At 43.2% G+C, this 26,910-nt stretch overlaps 1 protein-coding gene across 2 annotated transcripts in view; it reads left to right on the top strand.

Moving 5' to 3' along the window:
* KSR2 (kinase suppressor of ras 2) overlaps nt 1-26,910 on the top strand; it is a 1,474,574-nt gene that overhangs the window by 1,381,453 nt on the left and 66,211 nt on the right. The window lies entirely within an intron of this gene.

Raw genomic sequence — 26,910 nt, 5'->3', positions numbered from 1 at the left:
TTTTATATTGTGAATGTCATAACAAACACAAAAGAATGGGCTTTACATTTTGAACTATGTGACAAATACAGTAGGAAGACTTTTTCAATTGGTAATTATCTAATAAATTCAATAAGAAGGTTTAGTACAAAGGCCCTTTTTAGGTCTGGCCACGCCAGTGGTTGGTGGTTGCAGGTTACGATTTAATGGCTGTGTCAGCCGAAAATGTATTCTGAATCTCCCTTGGAAGAGACCAATGAGCATGTTTAGGTTCATGTTAAATCCAATAGGCTTATGTTATGGGTTTTTAAATGTGGTGACAAAGGCAGTAGACCTCTCATTTTACATTGTGAATGACTTGACACCACCTATATGTCTAATCTTTCTGATCGTGAAAAACGTTGTGTTGTAGTCTGTCCATACAGAGCCATTGCAGGTTTTTAGGGTTAGAACTGATGTACTGGGTTAGTTACCCCCTGTGATATTTCTTTCAGATACTCTTATTTTGTGAGACCGTTTTAGGAGGGCATTCATTTTGCAATTCCAATTGTAATCTGGTGAATATTTGTAATTTTGTACATAGTATTTAGTTATGTGATTGTTACAATATTTTTCCTATTTTTATAGAAGCATTGGCTGAGCATTGATTTAATGCTATTTTTGTGCACTGCTTAGTTTTGGTTTTCAAACCAACACCATTCCCCTGAGTCAGTCTTGGACTGCTTTGCCTCTTACGCTGGGATTCAAGTGCTAAAAGTGGTACTCATGGGGCATGGCTAGCAGCCGAGACGAATGGCGGCTCCCTAGAGAGGCTCCACAGCCATCGTCGCAAAATCTGATATATATCCTGCAAAAATCAAGCGATCAACCTGGAATCCAGGTTGGAAGTGTGCCTGCACCTCTGAGGCTTCAGTAGCGGCGTAGCGGAGACCTAAGGGGCTCGGAAAACAGCATACCATCAAGACAGGTGGCCGACGGAGGATATAAGATGGTGGCGGCACTGTGCTCGTCAGATTGAGCCCCAGAGAAGAGGCGTGGACGGCAGCATCAGTAAAATCCAGAGCGTCGACACGGAGTGACCGCATACTCCCACTTCAAAGGGAGGGCGGCGGAATCGGACCCAGCGGATAAAGCATTGGCAATCAGAGGCATGGTGAGTGAGGGGCGGGGGTGTGGCGAGAGTAGAGTTTGGGGGACACGACAGCTGCGCTACAGGCGGATACATCTCAGCTTCAGCAGCAAGTCAGTGCACTGCAAACTCAACAAGCCTTGATGGCTAAACAGCTGGATGATTATGAAGGGCGGGCACGCAGAAAAAACATTCGAATTTTGGGGGTTCCGGAGCGCGCAGAAGGGACTGCAGCAGACCTGTACGTTGAAGAGCTGATCACCAAACATCTCCAACCTAAGAGACTGTCTAGCTACTTCTCCATTGAAAGGGCACATCGGGTGCCGGGGTCGTCCTAAGCCGGGGGCCCCTCCGCATCCACTTATTGCGCAGGTCTTCAATTTCAGAGACAGATGCACAATCCTGCAAACGGCCAGAACAAATCCCCCGCTGAAGATTGACAACAGCGTGGTCACCTTCTTCCCCGATTATACCGCAAAAGTCCAGGCTCAAAGATGAAGTTTTATGGAGGTCAAAAAAGAGCTAAGGCAGCATGAAGTGAAATACGCAATGTTATTCCCTGCAAAGCTACGAGTGGAATCGGAGGGGAAGACGTGGTTCTTCTCCACACCAGAGGAAGCCTGGGATTGGATAGAAGGGTGGAGAAGAGTTGGGGGCCCGCGGAGAGGTCGGAACGAGGGAACCCGTGCACCCAGCCACACACAAAGGCAAGACCGGGAAGAAGATACATCCTCGGCCAAGAAGGGAGAGAAGGTGCGCGGTGGAATAGACTGAGCCTGAACGTAGGGAGAACCAGGACTGAGCACAGACTAATGGTGGAAGGTAACAGGGACAATGAGTGACTCATAAGTTGAGACAGAGCAGGGATAGAAAGCAGGCATTGAACATTACATTGTACAACTCGATTATTATGGCAAGGCGAGGGTGATAGGGCGGCCAGCCAGCACCCATGAGCACATTGGGGGGGTAAGAGGAACTCTGCCTAGTTGGGGAGTGGGTAGTTCTGAATCCACTGGCAGGGGGCAGGGACGGGGGAGGAAGGGCAAGTACGGCGAGGAGGGATGGGCTGTTTGTATTGTTCGAGTTCACGTGCTAAAGGTAAATTGAGAGCATATTTCACGATTCACCATGACAGTCACAATATAGTAAAGGTCATTACTGGGATTGAATATCATGTGTGCGTCAGGGTAGGCGGGAGGTTTTCGTCGGATCGATTGCAGATCTATGTTTGGGGACAATGGTATATGTAAATTCGCACCCCGGGACAGGGGATGGCAGGGGCTAATATGGACGTGTCTTTGTTAGTGATGACATGGAATGTGAATGGCATGGGGGACAAAATCAAAAGGGGGATAGTGCAGCAATACCTTAAAAGACAGGTCCCAGACCTGGTGCTACTCCAGGAGACACATATGGTGGGTAATAAAAGCAAGGCTCTTACGAGATGGGGATATAAACTGCTGGTACATGCAGACTTCACCTCGGGTTCTCGAGGGACAGGTATCTTGGTCAAAAAGAGTGTGGCACTTATAGTGAGGTGAACATGGGAAGACCAGAGGGGCAGGTTTGCGGTAGCGGAGGTGCAGTGGGAGGGAAGGATACTAAATGTGGTCTCAGTGTACCTCCCTCCGGCAATGGGAAGGGAAGCGCTTGCGGATCTGGGATACTAGCAGATCTTCTGATAGGCACGCTAGTAATGGGGGGAGACTCTAAAATGACGATGGATGACAGCAGAGATAGGTTTCCACCCAGGCAATCGACACGACCGCACACACACATGGAGGAATTCTCAGGGGCCCTAGGCCTAGCGGGCCTTTGGCGTGCACTCCAGCCAGATGGAGTACAGTATACCTATTACTCCAATGCCCATAGAAGCTCCTCCCGAATTGATTATTTTCTCGCACAAGCGGGCTCCATCGGCCAGTTTGAAAACCCCCGGCCACTCCCTAGGAGCATCTTAGATCACTTCCCAGTGACAGTGGAATTCACACTCTTTGAGCGCCAGCCACGCAATACACTGACTCTCAGTCCCTGGATGCTGAAGATCCCAGACATTAAAGACGATCTAGTTGACCACACCCAGAATTACTTTAAAGAAAATGTAGACTCCGTAGACTCAGCGAAAACGATATGGGAGGCATTCAAAGCAGTGATAAAAGGGCAAGCCCTAGCTCTCAGGGTAGGGTACACTAAACAATGGCAACAACAGATGGTTCAGGTTGAAAGTGACCTCCACAGACTGGAAGACGAACACAATATGGCCCCCTCAGATGATACTAGACACCGTCTGAAGCTCAAGCAAGAAACTCCTTCACACCACACATAGACTATACGAACTATGGGACAGAGCTGGGAAATTACTAGTGTGGCTGGAGAGGAGGGAGCAAGGAGAGAGATGGGTACCTCAGTTGACTCTCGGGGATGGGTCGCACGTCATGCACCCATGCGACATAGCCAATGCCTTCGCAAACCACCTAGAACAAGTTTACACCCCATCCACTTCATACACTTCAGAAGACTCCCGCCGACTCCTCAAGGACAGTGACAGTATTGTCGGACGAAGACAGAGAAGCATTGGAGGGAGATTTGACAGATGTGGAGATTCAACAAGCAATGAGCAAAATTCAATCAGGCAAAGCGATGGGCCCTAACGGGACCCCCATAGAGTTTTTGAAAGTGGTAGCCACGCAGGGGATGCCTCATTTACGGGCTATGTTTGAGGAAAGTAATGAGAAGGGTCTCCTACCGGAAGACCAAAACTGGCATCCATTGTAGTGGTTAGGAAGCCGGGTAAGCGGGCTGATGCATGTGGCTCCCACCGCCCGATTTCCCTAATAAATGTGGAAGCAAAGATCTTAGCTAAAGTCCTAGCCATACGTCTAATAGCAGTTATTTCATCACTGGTCCACCCGGACCAGTCGGGCTTCATGCCCGGGAGGAACACAGCGTTAAACATTAGGCGCCTTCATAATGTAATAGCACGTTGTGAGTTTCTTGAAGAAGACGCTGTGATCCTCTTCCTGGGCGCTTCGAAGGCGTTTGATTCCATCGAATGGCCCTACTTATTTGAAGTTTTGAGGCGTATGAGCTTTGGTCCTAAATTTATGGGTTGGGTGAAATTACTGTATACAGATATTTGGGGACAGGTCTGAGTCAATAATTATACATCCAAACCCTTCCCACTGAATAGGGGCACCAGCAAGGTTGCCCTCTCTCCCCCCCTGCTATTCGCTCTGATGCTGGAGCCGCTCGCATGGGTTAGGCGAGATGTTATGGCGCGGGGTTTGAAATGGGCAGAGGGACACAATTATAGAATTTCATTATATGCAGAGGATATATTGCTCTACCTGGCATCCCCCTATAAATCCCTTCATGGGGTTATGAATATATTCACGAACTTCGGGAAATACTCGGGATATGCCATCAATTGGAGCAAATCAGTGCTGTTTCTCCTGAAGGGCCAGGCTCCCCAATTGCCGTCGGGCTGCACGGTGGAGTTCAGCACGGAAGGCTTACGATATTTGGGGATCTTTGTGACTCCAGACCCCCAACTTTTCTATGACCGTAATCTTGCGGCCCCTCTGACCCGGCTGCGGGCTGACGTTAAGCACTGGCGCTCCCTGCCTCTGTCCCTGGTAGGGCGAGCAGCCCTCTTTAAGATGCTGGCCGTTCCCCGGTTCTTATACATCATTCAAAACTGCCCCCACAGGGTCCTAGATTCATATTTTGCCGGGGCGGAGAGCGAAATATAAACATTACTATGGGATGGTGGATCCCCTCGAATAGCCATGCACAAGCTGACTAAAGGGTGGTACGATGGGTGGGGGTGGCCCTCCCCGATCTCCATCTTTACTATTGGGCAACGCAACTGGTGGTGGTGAATCACTGGATCTACAGATCCCCGGTGCATCCGGCATACATGTTAGATAGATATCAGATGGGAAGGGCGGGAGACCTGGAGGCACTATACTCAAAGACTCGTAAGGGTCGTTACGTTGGCCCCACTGCTCACACAGTGATGATATGGCACCTGGCGAACTGCCGACTAGGATCAATCAATCAATCAATCATAGCATTTGTAAAGCGCACTACATACCCGTGAGAGTCTCAAGGCGCTGGGGGGGGGGGGGGGTGAGCTGCTACTGTTTGAAGTGCCAGGTCTTGAGAAGTCTCCTGAAAGTAAGAAGGTCTTCAGTCTGCCACAGGATGGGCAAAGACCCTCACCAAGGCCACGCCCCTGTGGGGCTTCTTGGCAGTCACTCCGGGTTCGATAAGTGGGACATAATCGGAATCTCAACAATAGGAGACTTGGTAAAAAAGGGGGCACTTCTCAAATTCGAGGACTTACAGAGGACGTATGATATGGCTCATGGGGCAGTATTTAGATATCTGCAGATTGGACACGCCCTCACCACGGCTATCCCGGACATGACAGATATACCAGACTCATCCCCTCTGGAAGACAGGCTTCTTGACGGTCCACTGCTTACTAAGGCCATATCACTCACATACAAAAAACCCTGTAATAACTTACCAGACACTTTTCACAAACTCCGGGAGAGATGGCGATTGGACTTAGGTCCAATAGATGATGATGACTGGCAGGCGGCACTGATGTCCCCTCGCGAGGCAGCCATAACAATGCGGCATAGACTTATCCAACTAAATATCCTACACAGATCTTACCTCACGGGAACAACCCTTGCAAAGATAGGCTCCAGGACTTGTGCAACGAGCCTTAGAGGGTGTCAACAAGACGCATCTTTTTACCATATGATATGGGACTGCCCGGGAGTCAGACCTCTTTGGGAGGGGGCCACGTAGAGTATCCTAGAAGCCTTGGAGAAAGAACACACCCTTACACCTTGGCTGGGTCTTTTAAATATATGGGGGCAGACTGACCTGACGGAAACTGAATAATTTATGACACTGGCTTACACATTGGTTAAGAGGGAGATAGCGAGGAAATGGGGAGTGGCGGATAGACCCTCGCTCAGGATGTGGACCAGGTAATTTGATAAGTGTATGATTGCGGAAAAAGAGGTGTTCAAAGTAAGAGGGTGGCCCAAAAAATGGGACAAAAAGTGGGGCAAATGGAATGCCTATCAAGGTGATTTGTGTGTGTCCCCAACAGCATAATTGGAATTGCAACATACAAAACGAAGAAGGCAAGTCACACCCTGATCGCGCTATCTGTATTAAATAAGAGGAGTGTTAGGTATGATGAAATATGCCAATTATCTCTTGATTATGCACGTAATTTGTTATTGTTCAAACTCAATAAAAAACTTTTTTTTTTTTTAAAGTGCTACTCAGTCCTCAGGTTGAGAGACTAGGTTGCAGAGGCTGCAAGATATGAAAGGAGAAAGACCCCCGAGTGACAGTTTGTGCCCAGTAACTACTGACTGCCCTAGGAGATCCCAAGTGGATTTCTCAAGTACAATAGAAAGTGATGTTGCATTGTAAACTCTCTGATAAACACAATAAGAAGGCACTTTACACAGTAATGTCCTTGTCAAACACTATAGGAAGGAGTTACATATTGTGACCTTTGTGGTAAATGGAAGGGGATTTACGTTGCATCCTTTGACAAATGGAATAAGGAGCAGATTGCCAATGCTGATAAAATATAATAGGAAGAGGTTCTATATTTCTGACAGTTTTCACTAGTATTGCATGTCGCATTGAGTGATTCATTAGAGCAGAATCCTCACGATCTGCTGACAACTTGTCCCTAAAGGTGGTTTCAACCCATTTGCCATCAAGGCGAGGTATACTAGAACGGGTGTCATACAAGTCAGGCCTCCCTAGGATCCGCATATTGTGCTCAACATATGCCAGACACAGGATCAGGGAAGATTTATCCAATTTTAAGCAATCCTGCAAAATTAATCAGCGAAAACCAAGTTACTCTTTTAACCAGATAGAATGCCAGAGTTTTAGAGTACAAAGACAGAGCTGGTCAGTAATGTAATCTAAGCCTAGTACTTCATGAACAATTTCATGAGGAACACTTTGTGAAACTCCTATACTGAATATCGCTTTATTAAAAGACAAAGTATTCTGGGTTATAAGTGAATGCCAATTGAGTCCGGAATCCAATTGGACCCCCAAATAACTAAATGTTTCTACCTGGCTAATGTGATGGCCATCTACTACGTATTTCATTGTTTTCATGCTAGGTGAACCAAACTTCATGACATGTGACTTCGAAAAGTTTATTGTCAGGTCAAGGCTATTCATAAAACTGATAAGAAGATTCAATCACCCTTTAGCTGTCCGGGCGATCAAAACTGTGTCATCTGCATAACGCAGGGCCGGTATAGAACAGCCTCCCACTTTGCGGACATCCACATCTGGGACGATCAAGGCTTGCTCTATTTGATTAATGTAAAAAATAAATAGAAAAGGTGCTAAAATACAGCCTTGATGGACCCCAGGCCGCAATATAAAGTGCTCAGTGCATTCCCCGTTAGGGCCAAACCTAACACTAGCTGAAAGATCTTTGAGCAGGTCATACAAAAAATTTATTAAAACTGATCTACATCCATCTGAGCCATCATGGACCACAGCTCAGAGTGATTAACTCTGTCAAAAGCAAAGCTGGGGTCCACGAAGGCCAGATGGATTGCCCGCTTCTTAGCCTTGGTGTATTTACAAATGAGCAGATAAAGATTCAAAGTTTGCTCTATAGTACCCTGGCCGGGACGGAATCCGGTACTGTAGGTCAGATAAAAAGCCTCTCACCTCAGCCCAATCCAAGAGGCGATTTACTAAAATCCGACCAATGATTTTCACTTCTAAATCTATCATGGAAATAGGCCTGAAGTAGGCGGGGTCTGACCTGTTGCCCTTTTTAAAAACAGGGACAATTATTGACTGGGACCAGGTTAGTAGAAGAGGACCAGTGGCTACAAAGTTTAAATGTAATGTTAACCAAGGGCCCACAAATCTATACAGGTTTTAAAAAGGTCCCCTGGTACCCAATCTGGCCCTGGTGCTTTGTTTGATGGTAACTGAGAGATGGCAGCTCTGACCTCAAATAGATGAAAAACAATCTGATGGTCAGTCCTCAAAACCTTCAGTGCCTCTGGCTCCTCATTTAGACTATAGATGGCCTTAAAGGGCACAACCCAGGCCTGAGATGAAATAGTAAAGTCCTGCTTAGAGTGGTGATCATTGCTAAAAAGAGGCGAATTGGTGACACACCAAAAAGCAGAGCTATCGCGCTGCCAACTGGCAGTTAATAACTTGTCCCAAGTCTCCTCTTTAAACTGGGGTTTGAAATGTCAATACTCAGAGTAGGTCCCAGTCAATCAGGGTCTTCCAGCTCGCTCAGCAGTAAAAAATGTCTGCTAAGTTGAAGAGTGGTGGTATCAGTAAAGGCAGGTGGATTGGTTAGCGCATGGCATGACCTTTTCTGGATCAGGTGCCCTCTCATGACTGGAACTTCAGGGTTAGGTGAATGGTAGAAAAAGCCTAAAGGAAGAACAGAAATGCAGTCTATTGATGCACCTTTTTCCCCCTGTGCTCGAAAAATGGATCCTGCTCATGCGGGATTATTAAAGTCCACTAATATACAGTGACCCGGAGATGTTTTATGGGACTGGCCTATCCAGCCATCACTTGGGGCCATTATGATTTCTTCTGCCAGAAGCTGGGTAGGAGGTTGGCAAGCATTCACCCTGGTTGCCAGCCAATGGACTACTTTATTCTTGAGTTGGGCGTAGTTTTCCTATGCATCCTTCCTCAAGGGAGGTACATCCACCAATACAACAATATAAGGGGTGACTGCCGGAGGCAGTTGAATGGTGATATTAGAGGGGTAGTCCGCTAGAGGGGCGTTTTGGGGTATACTAAGAGCAGCCGATACTAAGTAGGGATGATTCCTTTGAACTAGCAATTGGGCTGGTACCAAAGCTGGCTGACCAGAATGGTCCCCGGCTTTATGAGAATGAGTAGTTTGGTCATGATTACAGATGCTCGAAGGCGAGTGTAATGAGGCTGTAGATGAAACCTGAGCCTGGGAGGATGCTCTGAATTCTAAGTTGCCAGCAACTTTGCTGAAAGGGATTCTAGGACCTGTGTCCAGCATGGTTCTAAAGAAATCATTGGGCTGGCTTCTAATGCCTAAAAGTAAATTGTCCACAGACCCTTTTAAAGATCCTACAATTCGCTCCAGTGCAGTTACCCGAGAACTAAAGGCATTCAGAGCTGTGGAGATCTTAGTCTCCTGGTTTTTCAGAAGTGCCGCAAGGGAGCCCTCTGTTGTATCCAGCTCAGGAGCTGTAACTATATCAGGTACAGGTGCAGCTGGGATCTTCCTAAAGCCAGGTGTAGCCTTCCTTGTTGGCTTTGGCGGATGAAGCTGTACAGGAATAGATGTGATAGGGATCAGGGTATCTAAAATATGCCCACTACCACGGATAGAGTAATCACACAGTTACACGCACATACATTCATCATACGCTAGGGCCCATTTCACTAACACACGCTCAAATACTCTACCAGCAATAAACCTGTGGAAAGAAAACACCTAAACACCCTGCATCGATATCAGGTCGATCAGATCTGGTTTTGTGACTGTCCTAATCAATAACATAATCTACACAACATTTACAATAATGATCAGAAATATAAACCCAATAATTGACAAGAGAGAAAATTCAACACCATGTTTAAAATTATATTGCTTTATCTAAAATTAGTCAAAGTAAATCAATCAGAATAAATCATTTCTCATAGTTACCTATTCTAACTAAGTGTCAGAACGGGTCAGGACAAGTCTCTCGGTAAAGTCTCTCAAGACGAAGTCCCTCAGCATCGATCCTCAGCAACGCAGATTCACGCGGCAAAGGCAAAATGGCAAGTGGCAAATCCCTCCCTAAGCTAACATTTTTTATAGTAAAAATTACAATGGAAACACACATAAAGTTTGCAATATACACTGAATCACTGAGCAGAGCGAGAAGGAAGAAATGTAACATTGCTACATCTGAAAATCTCCGCTCAGGAAAAGTCACAAGACGGAAACTACGGAACAGGAACCAAGAAACTATTAAAGTATCCGATTTGTTTAACTTCCCTCGGCAGCCGAACCACAGTTCATTGTTCATTTCTAAAACTCCTTTGTTTCCCAAGGCTACCCTGGATGTTCCATTTCTTTTGGAGATCCTCCAAAACTGCTGCTGTCCTCATGGAAAGTTTTCATACAAGGACCATGGTCAGTCAACTTCAGGACCATTTCCAGCAGGGGTCTCCCTCGTCACGTCTTTCATTTTACAAATCACGGGCAGGCTTCAAAATTCAGCCATCTTAACACAGGCCTCCATAGGCCACAATAGACCATCTTAATTAAAGAGACAAAATAAACGTTACTACAGCATAGTGATTAAACAGTGTTAACCCACTAATACCCTTATGTGTATGTATTTATCTAGCTTTTGCAACATAAAAAAAACATTAATTCAGACAGCGTTTTGTGCTCAAAATAAACAGCACACAGCAACGTTTAAACATGAAAACCTGCACGTTATTTTTTAGAAAACAGAAACAGCACACGCATGCTAACCCTCGTGTAACTTTCTCTTATGTTAAGACAAACGGATTGATTAATAAAAACACACTTACACAAGACAAATAATTAATTGTTATTTATTAATAATTAATAAAACGCATAGACATACTAGAGCTTCAAAAGCCCCTGAATTTTCTAAATGAAAACTCTGCTCCAGCAATCCCCCCTTTGGTGATTTTATCACCAAATAAACCCAAAAAAAAAAATTAGTGAAAATTTAATCCCATTTTAGGAGAAATCAGAAATGTCTTTTCCCCTTACACAACATTACACACCAGTCACTCTTTCATCATCTCTCTTTGTCTCTAAGTAAACACTCTCCCTCAATTCTTCTAGTTCAATTTCTTGAGGTTCTTTCTTCAACCTCTTGTTTTTCTTTTCCTTATTCAATTTCTTCCTCCCTCCCCTGTTTTTACAACACACACACACCAATCTTATTATTAATAAAGCCACAATTATACAAGACAAGGGAAACAATATTCTACCTATAATAGTACTACCTATCTTTGCAATAAAATTCTTAACAGCTATCATTTTATTAGCTATTTTAGTCCACAAACTCTCAGCTTCAAGTGGTACTAATTCTTCATGCAAATCAGTAATATTTCTGATATAGACCTTTAGGTCTCTGCTTTCGTCTGGAATGTAAGTGCAACAATGTTGAACTTTCAATATTCCACAGACTCCACCCTCCTTGGCCAATAGAATATCAAGGGCAAGTCGATTTTGCATAGACATGGCACGTACGGCACTTAATTCCGTATTCACCAAAAGAAACCCTCCTGCGGTATTTGTCGATAAGCGATCAACCACTGTGGACAGTTTCCGAATTCCATAAGCATTTAAAGAAATTCCCACTGCTGGAATCAAAACCCCAAAAATATCACCCACAATTTCAGACCAAGTTTCTCTCTTAAAACGTGTTAATAAGTTAATATCTTCTACATCTCTTATTTTATCTGTATGAAAAATCTTAGGAAAAACCAGGCCCACATAACATGTGCCATACCAATGGTCAGGCAACTTGTAATAAGCCTTGTTCCCACAAACCTAGTACACTCCTGGAAAAATTGTATCTTCTCCACCTCTGAAACCCCAACCTGTCGCAACGAAGTATGTATCATGTAAATGTAAATGTGTTTGTACTTGTATAGCGCACTGCCACCCCCAACGGGGGCATCCTGGCGCTTTTACTCATACCGCTGTGGAACCCTTCCTGGCTTTCCATGTGAGGTGTCCACTCCTGGGCACCCCCATGGTGAGGCCAGGCATCCCAGCGCTGTTGGGGCCGTTGAGGAGATTAAGCAAGCTATTGCCCAGAGTTGCAGCGTGGGACCCATGATTAGAATAGGCACTGAGGCGAGAATATCCGGTCCGCGGAATTTATAGCCCGAGACCCTGCCGTGACGGGAATCGAACCCTGGTCCCGGACCAGTGCTCTGCATCGAGGTCTGCCACTCTAACCATTGAGCCACACTTCTCCACTTCTCCATCATGGCACTCACTAGTCCCCACAAAATATGTATCATATTGGGATTTCCTTCTTGTAATGCAAAGTTTACCCTTCTGCGGTGCATCTAAAGCTAAAGTTGGACTAGCCCCATTTCTCAACTCTTTTCCCATCTCAATGTCCCAAATTGTCTCACTCACTTCATATTTTCCCGCTTTCTCATGCATGTTCACTCTCCTTTCCTCTACCATATCCAGGAAAGCTTTCTCCTCTTCTTTCAAACTGCAAGTTAAATTATTCTTAAAAATGTAATCTAATGTTAATCCTTTTTCTTCAATAAAATCTCACCAAAAGTGTTAGCTTCTTTAGCTGGATTCAGCTCTTTGTTCATTGGCAAGTGCCCAAAAATACTATCTCTGTTAGACATCTTATAATCTATTTTCCCTAACAAATAAAAAACACTACTCAAAATACTACAAGAAATACCATATGTAGCTGGCAAATGGTGATAAGTAACACCCTCTGAAACGGATGCAGGTAATTGCATACAGACGTAGCAATCCCTTACTTCCATTGTCTTCACATATTCATATAACAGTTTCGAAAAAACATTACTAGAAAAGTTATTAATTGACCTATCTTTGTGTGTATAAGCATTACTAATTCTAATTGGAACTACTTTTTGTGAATTCTTTTCTACATTTGTCACATTTTCTATATGCATTCCAAACTCTACTTTAAAAGTAACTAATAAAACTAAAACACCCCATAGAAGCATTAATAATCCAGTACAACAGCAGCACATCCTACACCACCTTTTAAAGAAGGCACATCTATTTCTATTATCCTCTATGTTAGCCATTTTAGTTTAGCCTCTACTACTCCACTACTGTTTGAACTTCTTCAATTCTTCAGCAATTCTTCAGCTTTCAGTTTATCCAAATGATCTCTTCCTTCACTTGATCCAAGTGAATCCTTCTTTCACTCAGTTTGGATACTTGTCATTCTTCACTTCAATTTCTTCAACATCAAATTGTATCAGATCTCCAACATCCAAATCCTCAGTACTCGACTCCTCTCCAATGTCAGTCAAGAGTACTTTCAGAATTTCACCAGTATCTTCCTCAACCACTTCTCTCAAGACCACTTCCGGATTATCTCGAGTCACTGTTTCTTCTTCGCCTCCTTCAGACAGTGCCACATAAGACCATTCCGGTGATCTGTACTTTTGGTTGGGTCTTCTTACTCTTTTTATTTCCACTGGTTCATTTGACTCCTTTGATTCTTCTCCTTCAGCTTTTGAACTTTGACTCGAAACTTCATTCACTTGTTCAGCTTTTGATGAATTTGCTCTTATTACTCTGTATCTCAGCCTCTTAACTCTGTTGTTAGGCCAACGGTCTCCTCTTAACACCTTCTTCGGCTTTATTTCTTTATTACTTCTTTCTCCAATCCAAGTTCTCTTTCTCAGAACTCGACCCTCTGTTTGTTCATCCTCATCATCTGTTTCAAGTGCCTCTTGTTTCCGTTTTTCCGCAGCTTTCTTCTTCTCCACAGATTTTTTCACCACTGTTTGAGACTTCCCTACTCCTGTCCCTCCTCGGGTCTCCGACACGCAATCTTCTTGCTGTCTACTTGTCCCTTCACCTGACTCATCAAGAATGTTCCCTACACCTTCTCGGGGGTCTTCCGCAATCTGTCCCTCTCTATCTTCTTCTGACCCTACTTCTTCAAGTATAATCTCAAGTGGTTCTTCAATCTCCTCCTCTTCTGATTCAGGAGTAGTCTCTGTGTGATTTTTCTTTTCTTTTCTTTTTCCTTCACTGCTGTTTGAAACTTCAGGCTCTTTTACAGAATTTGATCTTCTCTCTGATACTCGCAGTGATTCTCTTGAAGCTCTCTCTGCTTCTTTTCTCACTGATTCCGTATCTTCAGTATCTTCACCATCACTGGAATCTGACTCTTCAAAATACTCTTTACCAGTCCCTTCTTTTGGGTTAGGAACTCTCAGAGTATGACTTGCATGTACCCAGTGCTTCACTCCAGCACACTTTACTGCAGTTGTCGTAGTCAGAATAACTTGTCTTGGCCTTCCCCACCTTGGAATCAAGCAATTTCTTCTTCTGTGCACCTTAATCCTCACCCAGTCTCCTGGACTCAGATCATGGGCTTGCTTCTTCTCAAGTGTGGTAGCTTCTTCTCCAACCTGGTGAAACACAGAATGAACTGCGTCAGCCAGGCCTTTACAGTAATCCAAAATCATGTCATCAGTTATTGTCACCAACTTATTGACAGGCACGAATGCATGGCGCATAGCACGTCCCATGATTATCTCGTGCGGACTCAAACCAGTAGTTCTATCTGGAGTAGATCTCATTGTCATCAGAACTAGAGGCAAAACATCTGGCCATTTCATGCCAGTGGCTAAGCACATCTTTCCAATCCTATTCTTGATCGTGCCATTAATCTGCTCAACCACACCAGAAGCCTCTGGTCGGTATGCACAATGTAGCTTCTGCTGTATTTTCAATGCTTCACAAATCAAACCCATGAGCTCATTTTGAAAATGTCTACCTCTATCAGACTCAACTGTTACTGGAAACCCATACCTAGGAATCAATTCCCTCAACAGTAACTTTGCCACTGTTAATCCATCATTTCTTCTAGTCGGGTAAGCTTCCACCCACCTTGAAAACAAACAGACTACCACTAGAACATACCTCAGTCTGTTCACTTGGGGCATCTCAATAAAATCAATCTGCATTCTTGTAAAAGGACCTCCTTCTCTGCCTATTGTTCCCAGACTCACCACTGTCTTTTTCCCAGTGTTAAATTGCTGACAAACTAAACACCTCTGACAGATGCTTTCTGCAATTGTCCTGAACTTTGCATTGTACCAGGTTTGTTTGAACGACCTAACCATCGCGTCCCTTCCCAAATGTCCCTGGCCATGATACATCCTTGCCATTGACGACAAGATTGAGTTGGGCATTACTGGTCTGCCATCTCTGTAGACCCAAACATGGTCTGTTTCTCTTGGAGCACATCCTGCCTTAATCCAATCTTGTTTCTCTTCTTCTCCTGCCTCATCTTGTAACTGCTTCACTTCATCCCATGTTTCTAAGACATTAGTAAACATCACAGAAAGAAAAGACATTTCCCCTTCTCTGTCCCTATCAATGGACTGATTTGTCTTGGCGCAGTATTGCGCAACATCATTGGCGTACCTGTTTCCAATCGTTATGAAATCCTCCCCCTGACCATGGGCAGCACACTTTACAACTGCTAACTCCTTAGGCAGCTGTATCGCCTCAAGCAATTTTCCAATCATTTCAGCATTCTTTATTGGAGTTCCACTCGATGTCAAGAAACCTCTTTGTAGCCAAAGTTGGCCAAAATCATGCACAACTCCAAATCCATACTGACTATCAGTCATCACAGTTGTCCTCAAATCTTTCCCAATCTCACAAGCTTTTGTCAATGCCACCAATTCAGCAACTTGCGCAGATTTTACTCCTTTCAATGGTGATGCTTCCATGACCTCTGAAACTTTGCACACCGCATATGCTGCACATAGCACACCATCATCATTCCTCAAGCATGATCCATCCACAAACAACACATGGTCATTCTCAGGTAAGGGAATATCCCTTATGTCTGGTCTTGGTTTTGTACAGTACTCAAGCACATCCAAACAATCATGATCATCTTCCATTTTCACACCCACATTTTCAATGTCTGGCAAAAGCGTCGCTGGATTCACATTCACACATCTCTCGAGAGTCACATTTGATGCTCCCAGAATCACTTTTTCATATTTGGTCAATCGACTATGTGACATGTACTGAGTTCTGCTTCTTGTCAAAAGAATTGCCACATTGTGAGGTACGAATACCCTTACAGGATATCCCATTATGATTCCCTCACTCTGTTCCAGGCTTCTGCATGTTGCAGCCACAGATTTCAGACAACCTGGTAAACCCACAGCTACAGGGTCAAGTGTTGATGAGAAGTACGCAATAGGCCTTCTCAATTGTCCATGTTTCTGGATTAACACTGAAAGTGCACATCCATTTCTCTCACTGCAGTACAGCTCAAATTCTTTTTCATAGTCAGGCATACCCAAAGCTGGAGCCTCACACATTTTACTTTTAAGCTCTTCAAATGCTGCCAATTGTTCTGCATCCAGATCCAATGGATCTGTCATTTCACTTTTTGTCAATTTAATCAGTGGCTTTGCTATCAGCGAAAAATTAATTATCCACTGACGACAATATCCCACCATACCCAGGAACATTCTCACTTCTCTCTGGGTCTTTGGAGCTTTCATTTCTCTGATTATCTTGATCCTGTCAGTAGTCACTTTTCTCAGACCTTTTTCAATATTGTGTCCAAGCTAATGCACCTCTTTCTTGCAAAATTGCAATTTGGCTGGAGATACCTTTAACCCTCCATCTGCCAGATGATTCAGTAAAGCTATGGTATCCACTTCACAAGCTTCACGTGTCTTTGATGCCACCAATAGGTCATCAATATACTGTACTAGCACTGAACTCTCAGGCATGATCAGACTTTCCAACGATCTTTTCAATAACTGATTGAATATTGAAGGACTCTCCGTATACCCCTGTGGGATACGACACCATGCTAAAATACGCTGGCCAAACCTAAATGCAAAAATCGGCTGGCTGTCATGATGCAATGGAATTGAAAAGAACGCATGACACAAATCAATCACTGTATACCACTCAGCATCATGTGGAATTTGATACAGAATCACTGATGGATTTGGCACAATAGGACAACATGCCACCACAATTTGATTAACTTTTCTCAGATCTTGCACGATCCTAAATTTCCCATTGGGCTTTTTCAGTCCCATTATCGGTGAATTACACGGACTACTCAGTAGTTCTCTCAGAACTCCTTGCTGAATCATTTTCTCAATTATAGGAGTTATCCCTTCAATTATTTCTGGTGTCATTTTGTACTGAGGAATGTTAGGATATGTAATTCCCTCTTTCACTGCAATTTTCACTGGATCTACATTATTCATCAATCCCACATCCTCTCCTGTAAAATCCCAAACTGCTCTTTTCACTGTGTCTCTCAGTTCTTGAGGCAAATCCTCCGGATTAAACACAGCAAATGCACCAATTAACTCACTTTCTCTATTTTCTAAAGTCATTCGGTAGAAAACATCATCATCTGGTGTCTCAAAGGCTATTCCATCTGGTGTACAAAAAATTGTGCAGTTCATCTTACACAATAAGTCCCTACCTAACAGGTTCACTGGACTCGTGTCACAGACAATAAATCTGTGCATGTCTGAAAATTTCCCTATCTGTACTCTTACTGGTTCAGTAAGACGTGTTCTGATTTGTGTATTGGCTACACCAACTACTTGGATTGCTTCATCCGAGAGAGGAAGATTTCTAACATCTGTTGACCTGACAGTTGATCTTGTCGCACCTGTGTCTACCAAAAAAGTAACACTCTCCTCATTTATTTTCCCATCCACAAATGGTCCTGCCTGGTCTATTTCTAGAGTTGCACCAAGTATGCACTCTTCCTCCTCTCTTCGGCACCGTCAATAATCACCCTCAGACTCACTCCCTTCACTTTTTAACAAGTACTGTTGTACCTTGTTAGAACGTCTTGGTTTGTTTACCTGCTCATCATTGTAGAATCCTGAATCCTGATTATACTTTTGTAACCCTCTATTCTGCGGCAAGGGCGGTTTTGGCTCTTGACTCTGCTGTCTCACAACTTTCTGTTGTTGCTGTTGTTGATTATTTCCTTCGTTCTGGTTCTGCACCTGTTGATTTAAAGGTTTACTCTCATTACTTACTAATGGTGGATTAGGACATTCAGATCTCCAATGTCCCAGTTGGCCACAGTTGTGACAAGGGAACTTTTTCTTCGCTTCCTCAAGACTTCCTTTTCCTTTTCCTGCATATCTGGGTCTATTCCCTGCATTATTTCCTGGATTATTCGCCTGTTCCACTAACTGTGCTTCCTGTCTCTCCGCAACTTTCACTTGTGCCCACATTGCTTTCTCTTTCAGCTTTCTTTGTTTTGCTTCAATTTCATCACTGAAGTATTTTGCATGTCTCAGAATCTCATCTACTTTTTTACTCTGCCAATCCACTGTGTGCTCACGAATTCTCTCACCAATTTCAGGTCTAAGGCCATATACAAATCTGTATACAAAGTGACTCAAATCTTTGTCACCCAGGTGTTCATCTCCACTGAATTGTTTAAATGCCAGTATTAGCCTCTCGTAAAAAGCATGAACTGATTATTTTGCTTCCTGTTGTGTTCGATCTATCTTAACCCAGTCTGTCTCTTTTGGAGGAACTTTACTCTTCAGGTATACCATCACCTGATCATATTTTCTCATTACCTCTGGATCTGGTGCCCCTGTTCTTGAGTCTCTTGGATATTCCTCAGTAGGCCAACTCACAACTATTTTACACTCAGTCCACAAGTCTGCTGGAACAATTATATCAAACAGACCATTCAGATCAACCCACAGCACTTTTGACAATTTCACAAACCTATCTACCTGCCTATACCACTCGACGGGCTTTTCTCTCAATCGAGGGAAATCATTCGTAAATGATAAAATATCCTGTCTGGTCCATGGAACATGTACATATCCTCCTCCAGGTATTTCTCTCATAGGATAATTATCCACTGGTTTCTCCTTTTCTCTTACTGGAAATGCTGAATAAGTTGTTCTATCTTCAGTCTCATCTCTTTTCTTATACCACCTATCCTTCCACTTTTCAACATCACCCCATCTTCGCAATAATGCTACCATTTCTTTAATCTGTCCTGTTCTACCAGTAGCATTCAAATTTTCAATATCCTTCTCTGTAAAATCCATCCTGTAAGTTCTCTGTAAAGCTTTCACTTTATCAATGTCAACTCCCAGCTCATTTGCTATTGTTCTCAGCCTGTCATGTGTATGTCTTGCTCTCCAGGTAATTCTTTTACACATAAACATCAGCTCACCATCATGATGACTCTTCAGGATTTCTGTTGGAACTGTTCCTGTCACAAGCTCTTCTAATTCTATACGTAACCTAGCCACATCAATAACTTGTGAATCCTTATCCCTTTTCTGAAGAACCTTCATCCAATCATTCAAATCATCAACTGTTATTTCAGCAGTTTTTCTCACTGGAACCACTCTTTTCTGCGGTTCTAAAATTGGCATCCCTGAACAACTAGGTTCACTAGCATCCAATAGTTCACTACATGTGTCATGTCTGGTTTGTCTCAGGTCACTTTTCCCTGTTCTTTTATCTGAATCTCCTGAAGGACCAACTGAATTTGTCAAATCATTCCAAACATATGGAATCACTAGTCCATTTTCACCTGTCTTCTGTTTGTCAAACACGGGCATAACCGGACCTATAGTTACAGGCACCGTAACAGCTTCCAGATTCTTCGTTAACTCCCTAATTTTCTCAGTCAGTTCTGTTGTCGTTTTTGCTAATTTTCTGGCATTTTCCTCACTACTTCGATTCTCTCTCTCCCTGAAAGAACTACTACTTCTTGATTCAGGTGTCACTTTTTCTTTCTCAATAATACAGACTGTATCTCTTATCGGAGAAACAACTGGTGTACTCTCATCTGGTTCTGGTCTCTATGGAGGTGGTCTCTTGTAAATCATGTCATTTAAGACCTCATCATCATACTCATTAACTCCAACTGCTCCTTCTTCAATTGTACTCATAGGGATCAGGGTATCTAAAATATGCCCACTACCACGGATAGAGTAATCACACAGTTACACGCACATACATTCATCATACGCTAGGGCCCATTTCACTAACACACGCTCAAATACTCTACCAGCAATAAACCTGTGGAAAGAAAACACCTAAACACCCTGCATCGATATCAGGTCGATCAGATCTGGTTTTGTGACTGTCCTAATCAATAACATAATCTACACAACATTTACAATAATGATCAGAAATATAAACCCAATAATTGACAAGAGAGAAAATTAAACACCATGTTTAAAATTATATTGCTTTATCTAAAATTAGTCAAAGTAAATCAATCAGAATAAATCATTTCTCATAGTTACCTATTCTAACTAAGTGTCAGAACGGGTCAGGACAAGTCTCTCGGTAAAGTCTCTCAAGACGAAGTCCCTCAGCATCGATCCTCAGCAACGCAGATTCACGCGGCAAAGGCAAAATGGCAAGTGGCAAATCCCTCCCTAAGCTAACATTTTTTATAGTAAAAATTACAATGGAAACACACATAAAGTTTGCAATATACACTGAATCACTGAGCAGAGCGAGAAGGAAGAAATGTAACATTGCTACATCTGAAAATCTCCGCTCAGGAAAAGTCACAAGACGGAAACTACGGAACAGGAACCAAGAAACTATTAAAGTATCCGATTTGTTTAACTTCCCTCGGCAGCCGAACCACAGTTCATTGTTCATTTCTAAAACTCCTTTGTTTCCCAAGGCTACCCTGGATGTTCCATTTCTTTTGGAGATCCTCCAAAACTGCTGCTGTCCTCATGGAAAGTTTTCATACAAGGACCATGGTCAGTCAACTTCAGGACCATTTCCAGCAGGGGTCTCCCTCGTCACGTCTTTCATTTTACAAATCACGGGCAGGCTTCAAAATTCAGCCATCTTAACACAGGCCTCCATAGGCCACAATAGACCATCTTAATTAAAGAGACAAAATAAACGTTACTACAGCATAGTGATTAAACAGTGTTAACCCACTAATACCCTTATGTGTATGTATTTATCTAGCTTTTGCAACATAAAAAAAACATTAATTCAGACAGCGTTTTGTGCTCAAAATAAACAGCACACAGCAACGTTTAAACATGAAAACCTGCACGTTATTTTTTAGAAAACAGAAACAGCACACGCATGCTAACCCTCGTGTAACTTTCTCTTATGTTAAGACAAACGGATTGATTAATAAAAACACACTTACACAAGACAAATAATTAATTGTTATTTATTAATAATTAAGAAAACGCATAGACATACTAGAGCTTCAAAAGCCCCTGAATTTTCTAAATGAAAACTCTGCTCCAGCAGATGCTTTACGTCGAGCACCCGTTTTACGAGAGTTATCAAAATATTTCAGTGTAACATCACTGCTAGTAGGCTGTAAAGCATGGGTGCGAGAAAGGCTAGTCAAAGGAACTTGGATGGGGAGGGAGGCGCAGGAGATACACTAGTAGTAATATTAACAGTGTCTGCACCCCCCTCACTTTGAGCATCTGTATTTTGTGTTAGGGCACGATGGTTGACAGCCAACTCTTTTTCAGCTCTAGTAATCTCATCTGAGAGCACTCCCACAGCTTGGTTTAAAAAACACAGTATAGTTTTGATGGCTCTGGGTCTTTTTTCAGTCGTGTTGGAGGTTTCCGCCTTTCTCTTCCCCATGCCCAAAAAGTCAGATTACCACAAAACTACAAGCTGGGATGGCAGATTCTGGAGAGAACTGCATCTTCCAACAAACTGGAGGGCCACAAAGTCGAGTAATGTACAACATAAAGGCGCCCACTCACTGTCTCCGGGTTCCAGAGTCCAGAAGTAAGAGAGAGAGCCCAGTCCAGTCTCTTCCAGGCGATGACGGGTTCAGGACGGACCCGCACTTTGCCAGGAGCAATTTGAGGGCCTCCGGGTACGGCAGTGACGTGTCATCAGGACCAGGGAGTCTGGATCTTGGAGTCTTCTCCCCTGACGCGATTAGAACAAGCGAGCTTCCCGCGCCGCGGAGCCCACGGCAGCAATCTGAGCGCCTCCAGGCACGACAGTGATGCATCAACAGGACCAGGGAGCCTTGGTCTTGGAGTGCTCTCTCCTGACACAATTAGAACAAATGAGCTTCTCCTAGTATAGTAATTATTTTTGTGTGCATTAAAGTATTTTTCCCCTATAAAAACAATTGGTTGGACATTGATTTTAGCCCTTAGCACCTCCCTCAGAGCCAAGTTTTACATTCGTTAACAAATGCCCTACATGAAAGAAAAAAAGTGTTTACATGGAGAACTCTGGGTGAACTACAATAGGGAGAACTTCCCTTGAAGAACACAATAGTTAGAGACTATATAATGTTTAACACAAAGAGCATTTGCACTTGTGACGGAGGCCCCACACTCATAGAGGGATTTCCACAGTGGGAAACTGCAGTGCAGAGGTCCCCCATGACTGCTGAGCCTCCACCACAAATGTGAATCGGGCCCTAAGTTTTTCTAACACAGTTCTCTAATTGAGGTGGTGCTACAGAGGTATTGTGTTCATTACCAACATTTGTGATTTTATGTTTAGAATATAGTGGTGTGTGAATTAAAGTAATTTCTTCTTTTGCTTTTGAAAAAGTGAAAGCATTGCACATTGATTAATTAGGAATTATTGTGCATGTTGTGTAATTCCTTAATTTTCATTTAACTCCTTTAGTTGCTTTAATTTTTTTGTACGGCTTTACATTTTTAACTATTCTGTTGGCATTTAAATTCTGATACATCAAAGTGATAGTAATTCTGACATTCCCCTAAAACTTTTGGAAAGTCATTTCAACCATATGTATGATGATCAATATTTGTTTGAATTTGCATTGAGGTAAAATGGAGGTGTTGGCTCTGAGGAAGAATTTTGAGACTTGCTCTTCCATTTGGTAGTCACTGGCTCTTGACATAAACCCAGCCCTGCCACTGTCCCCAGAAATGTAATTGTTTCTATCATCTCTGATCTTACCATCCGCCTGCATATCATCAAGCAAGCCGGTACATGTTACTCCCTTTTGAAGAGCTTAAAGAAAATGATGAGTTGAATGGAGGAGATTGTCTCATCCTGATTAGATTATGGAAAGGCAGTCTTGCATAGAGTACCTAACAATATTCTCCGTTGCGTTCAGATTATGCAAAATGCCGATGCCACATCTGTTACTTAATTTACATCAGTGTGCTTATTTTAAATCCCATTTGGACTTAGGTCACGTTACCAGTGGAAAAAATGATTGCAATGTACAAAAAAATCTATTGGCACATATCATGAGTATCTCAGCTCTTGGCTTCTCACATGTTTTGTTCCTCTTCTCATGTGCTCGTAGTTGTGCTCATGTTCCAGCACAACACAGCCAGCAGACTCTCTTTCTTGGCTCTTGCTCCTGATCCCTGTACACCAGACGTAAAATACTCTGTGCATGTGAGCACAGGCCAAGTGGTGTGCCTGTAAGAGAGCAGAGTGCAGTACATTTGCACCAGACCTATTGGCATTGCCAATGCTTGTTTGTGTGGTTGCTCTCTGACAGCTTGTATGTCACTGATATGTACTAGCTAGCATGGGAGTGTCTTTAAATGTAGTGTGTAAATGTGTGTGTGTGTGCTTGCTCTTCCTTTAGCTTAAGTGACCCGACTGCCTCCAATTGCTTGGTTTCTTTCTTGATTGACGCGATTTAAATTGGTTTAGTGACTGAATGTTTTTGACTATTTTTATCTGTGGCATGATTTTTTTATACTTTGTGACTGCTTGCCATTAGTTGAACTTTGACTTTTTCCATGTCGATGTGTATCTGGTTGTTGTGCATTATGCAATAGTTGTATGTTGCATACGTAAAGAGTAAACAGATACCTAAGCCAACTGTGAGAGAGAAAGTAATCCACCCAACATGGAGTTCACATTAATTGGATATACAGCATCTCTCAAACAGGGGTGTAACTATCATTGGTTTAGCAGAAGCAGTGGCTCAGAGCCCAGGAGTATGAGACCCTCCATTGCACCCTGTTGGAAATTTGGTTACTGGGTGAAGGTTTTGTAATTCTAATCAAGCAGCAACCACAGTTTCTGTCAGGGAGAAGTCAGAAGCAAACCCCAAATTAACCTGTGCTTAACCCTCTGGTAGCTTGGCACAAAGCAGCCAGGCTTAACTTATAGGTAATGTGTAAAGTTTTTATCCAGCACAAACAGGCAATAAAGTGAAAACACAACACAAGACAAATCTCACACCTATTTACAAGCAAGGAGTACAATGTAATGAATTATTTGACACTACAATAACAGAAATCCTATCAGCAGGGCCGGATATTATAATTTTAAAACCGTACTTAGAAGCACAAAGTACCAACTGTGGTCATCTGGTAGTGCCAAACCAGGACACGTTCAGGGTGATCGTGATGCAGCGCGGGCCGTACACAGGAACCCGGTTAGGCCTGCTGAACAAGAGTGCCTTAAATCCTGGTTAGGGAGCATTGCAAGATCCTGCATTGAGGATGCGTCACGCAGCAGATGCAATGTAAGTGTGGAGATGCATCATCCGGCAGTGATTCTTTTTGGGAAGCTGCAAGGCTGCGATGCAGGATCCTGCATCATCGTCGAGGATGCCGCAGACGAGCGGCTTGCTATGTGAAGTCCTGCATCAGGGATGGGTCGTGCAACAGCTGGCTCTGAGGGAGTTGCAGGGCTTGAGATTCGGAGTGCTGCGTCATCATCGAGGATGCTGGCGAAGAGGGGCTTGTGATGCAAAGGGTGCATCGTGCAGCGGCTGTTCTGAAGAGGCTGTGGGGTGCAGTACAAAGTCCTGCATCGAAGATCTGTTGTGCAGTGTTTCCAATGCAGAGTTTTGTGAGGCAATTGTGTTGTACTCCATCAGTTCTGCTGGGATCACAGCTGTACTGGCATTGCACCTTTAGGCCCACTTCCAAGGATCCATGAATGGGGAACCACCACTTGGGAGGGTAGGACTTGCATCAGATAGAGTCTTGGTGCTGGGTTCAAGGTAGTAGAAGCCTTCTTTCACTGAGGCTCTGGTCACGAGGCCAGCTAACTAGCCCTTGGAATCACTCTGGTGGTACTGATGAAGGTCCAGTCCTTCACTCAGGTAGCCCAGCGACAGAGTAGCATTTCTTCTAGCAGACCAGGACAGCTTTCCTTCTCAGTCTTCCACAAGTCCAGAGGTGTACTGAAGAGTCTAAGGGTCCAATATTTATACCTGGTGCCAGCTGTGAAGTAGGAGATGGTTCAGGTTTCCACCCCCAGAGGTGCTTGGAATTTTCTGCCTCCTGCCCTAGCCCCAGATTCTCTGGGGTCACAATAGACTAGTGTCAAACCTTTGTGAGTGTGCTCAGGCAGAGCCTTTGCGATGGTCAAGTGTGGTAGGACACAGGTCCTGCCCTTCATCAATTCAGAGATGGCCCATCACCAACACTTATGGCTTTTTGTCTTGCTATCTGAGGGCGATATACAAAGGCTAACTGCCATCTCCACCTATTCATGCGATATACAAAGGCTAACTGCCAGCTACACCTATTCATGTGACCAATAATACAGGCAGCAGACACCAAATGGTTGGGACAAGAAAAAGACAACTTTCTAAAAGGGGCATTTTCAGAATTGTGACTTAAAATTCAACTTTACCATTAGAGAGGTCTTTTAATTCCAATTCTTTAAAGACCAAAGTTCAATTTCCACCTACACCTAAATGAATATTATTACTTATGAATAGTTATAAGTTAACCCAATGTTATATTGTGGGAGAGGTAGGCCTTCCAGTAGCAAACATATATGTGGGTTTTTCACTACTAGGAGATTTAAAACTTAAACGTGCATGTCCCACTTTATAAATAGACTGCACCCTTCTCAATGGGCTGTTTAGAACTTATCCTAGAGATGACTTATATTATTTAAAAGGAAGGATCAAGCCTGACAAAAGGTGTATTTTGCAAGGTCAAAATGGCAGTTTTAACACTGAACACATAGGCTGCAACAGCAGGCCTGAGACAGGTTTAAGAGGCTACTTACGTGGGTGGCACAATCATAAATAAGCATTTAATTTACACTCCCTGGGCACATGTAGTATCGCTTTATTAGGGACTTACCAGTAAAGTAAATGTGCCAATTGGGTGTAAGCCAATTTTACAGTGCTTAAAGCAGATTTAGTACTGGTTAGCAATGGTAAAGTACACAGTCCTAAGGCCAACAAAAACAAGATCTGTGAAAAATGGAGGAGGAAGGCAAAATGTTTGGGGGAAGACTATCATAAGCGTGTCAGGTCTTAGACACCACCCAGTTATTCAGATGGGGAGCAGGGGGTTCCACTGAAATTGTGTGTATACCTGTTTTGCCGGTCCAAATATTTTCAACCTGACATATTACTGGCATGCAACTTAGGATAAAACATTTCTGATTTACCAGTAAGGCATACATTCCACAGAATAAAACATAGAGTTTTTTACCACTATTAAAAAGGCTAATGGAAAGAGAAACATGGTGAAATCATTGTAATAATAGTTTAAGATAAGAAAAATTTAATTGTCTTGCATCAAGCTTATTGAGTTACCTATAATTTGCGGATTTAGAGAGGCTACACATATATCCACATATCCAACTTTTATGTATTTAATGAGTCAATGGAAGATGAAATGTCTGATAAAGGGTGAACTGAAACAACTGGAACAAATATATATAAATATTGGAGACTGGCCCGATGTTGGAACTAAACGGCCCCCTCTCGAGGCAATTGTCCGCCGTACCAGAAATGATGAAGAGGGATTCAGACTGACTGGAAATACTTCTTCGACTATTACTATAGACGCTCTAAATCTGCAGATGATACATAGCTCAATAAGTTTGATAACAATCAATTGCCACTTATCCCCGGTAATAACATCACCCACTAGTTACTGGTTCCTATATCATATACATTCAATTGCATTGCAATAACTTTGCATCCAGTGTCACTACATCAGAAAGTTCGGTAGGTTTTTTTCTTTGG

This window comes from Triturus cristatus, chromosome 11 (assembly GCF_964204655.1).
Source record: "Triturus cristatus chromosome 11, aTriCri1.1, whole genome shotgun sequence".
NCBI lineage: Eukaryota > Metazoa > Chordata > Amphibia > Caudata > Salamandridae > Triturus > Triturus cristatus.
The sequence above is the reverse complement of the archived record's forward strand: the minus strand, read 5'-3'. Positions and strand labels throughout refer to the sequence as shown.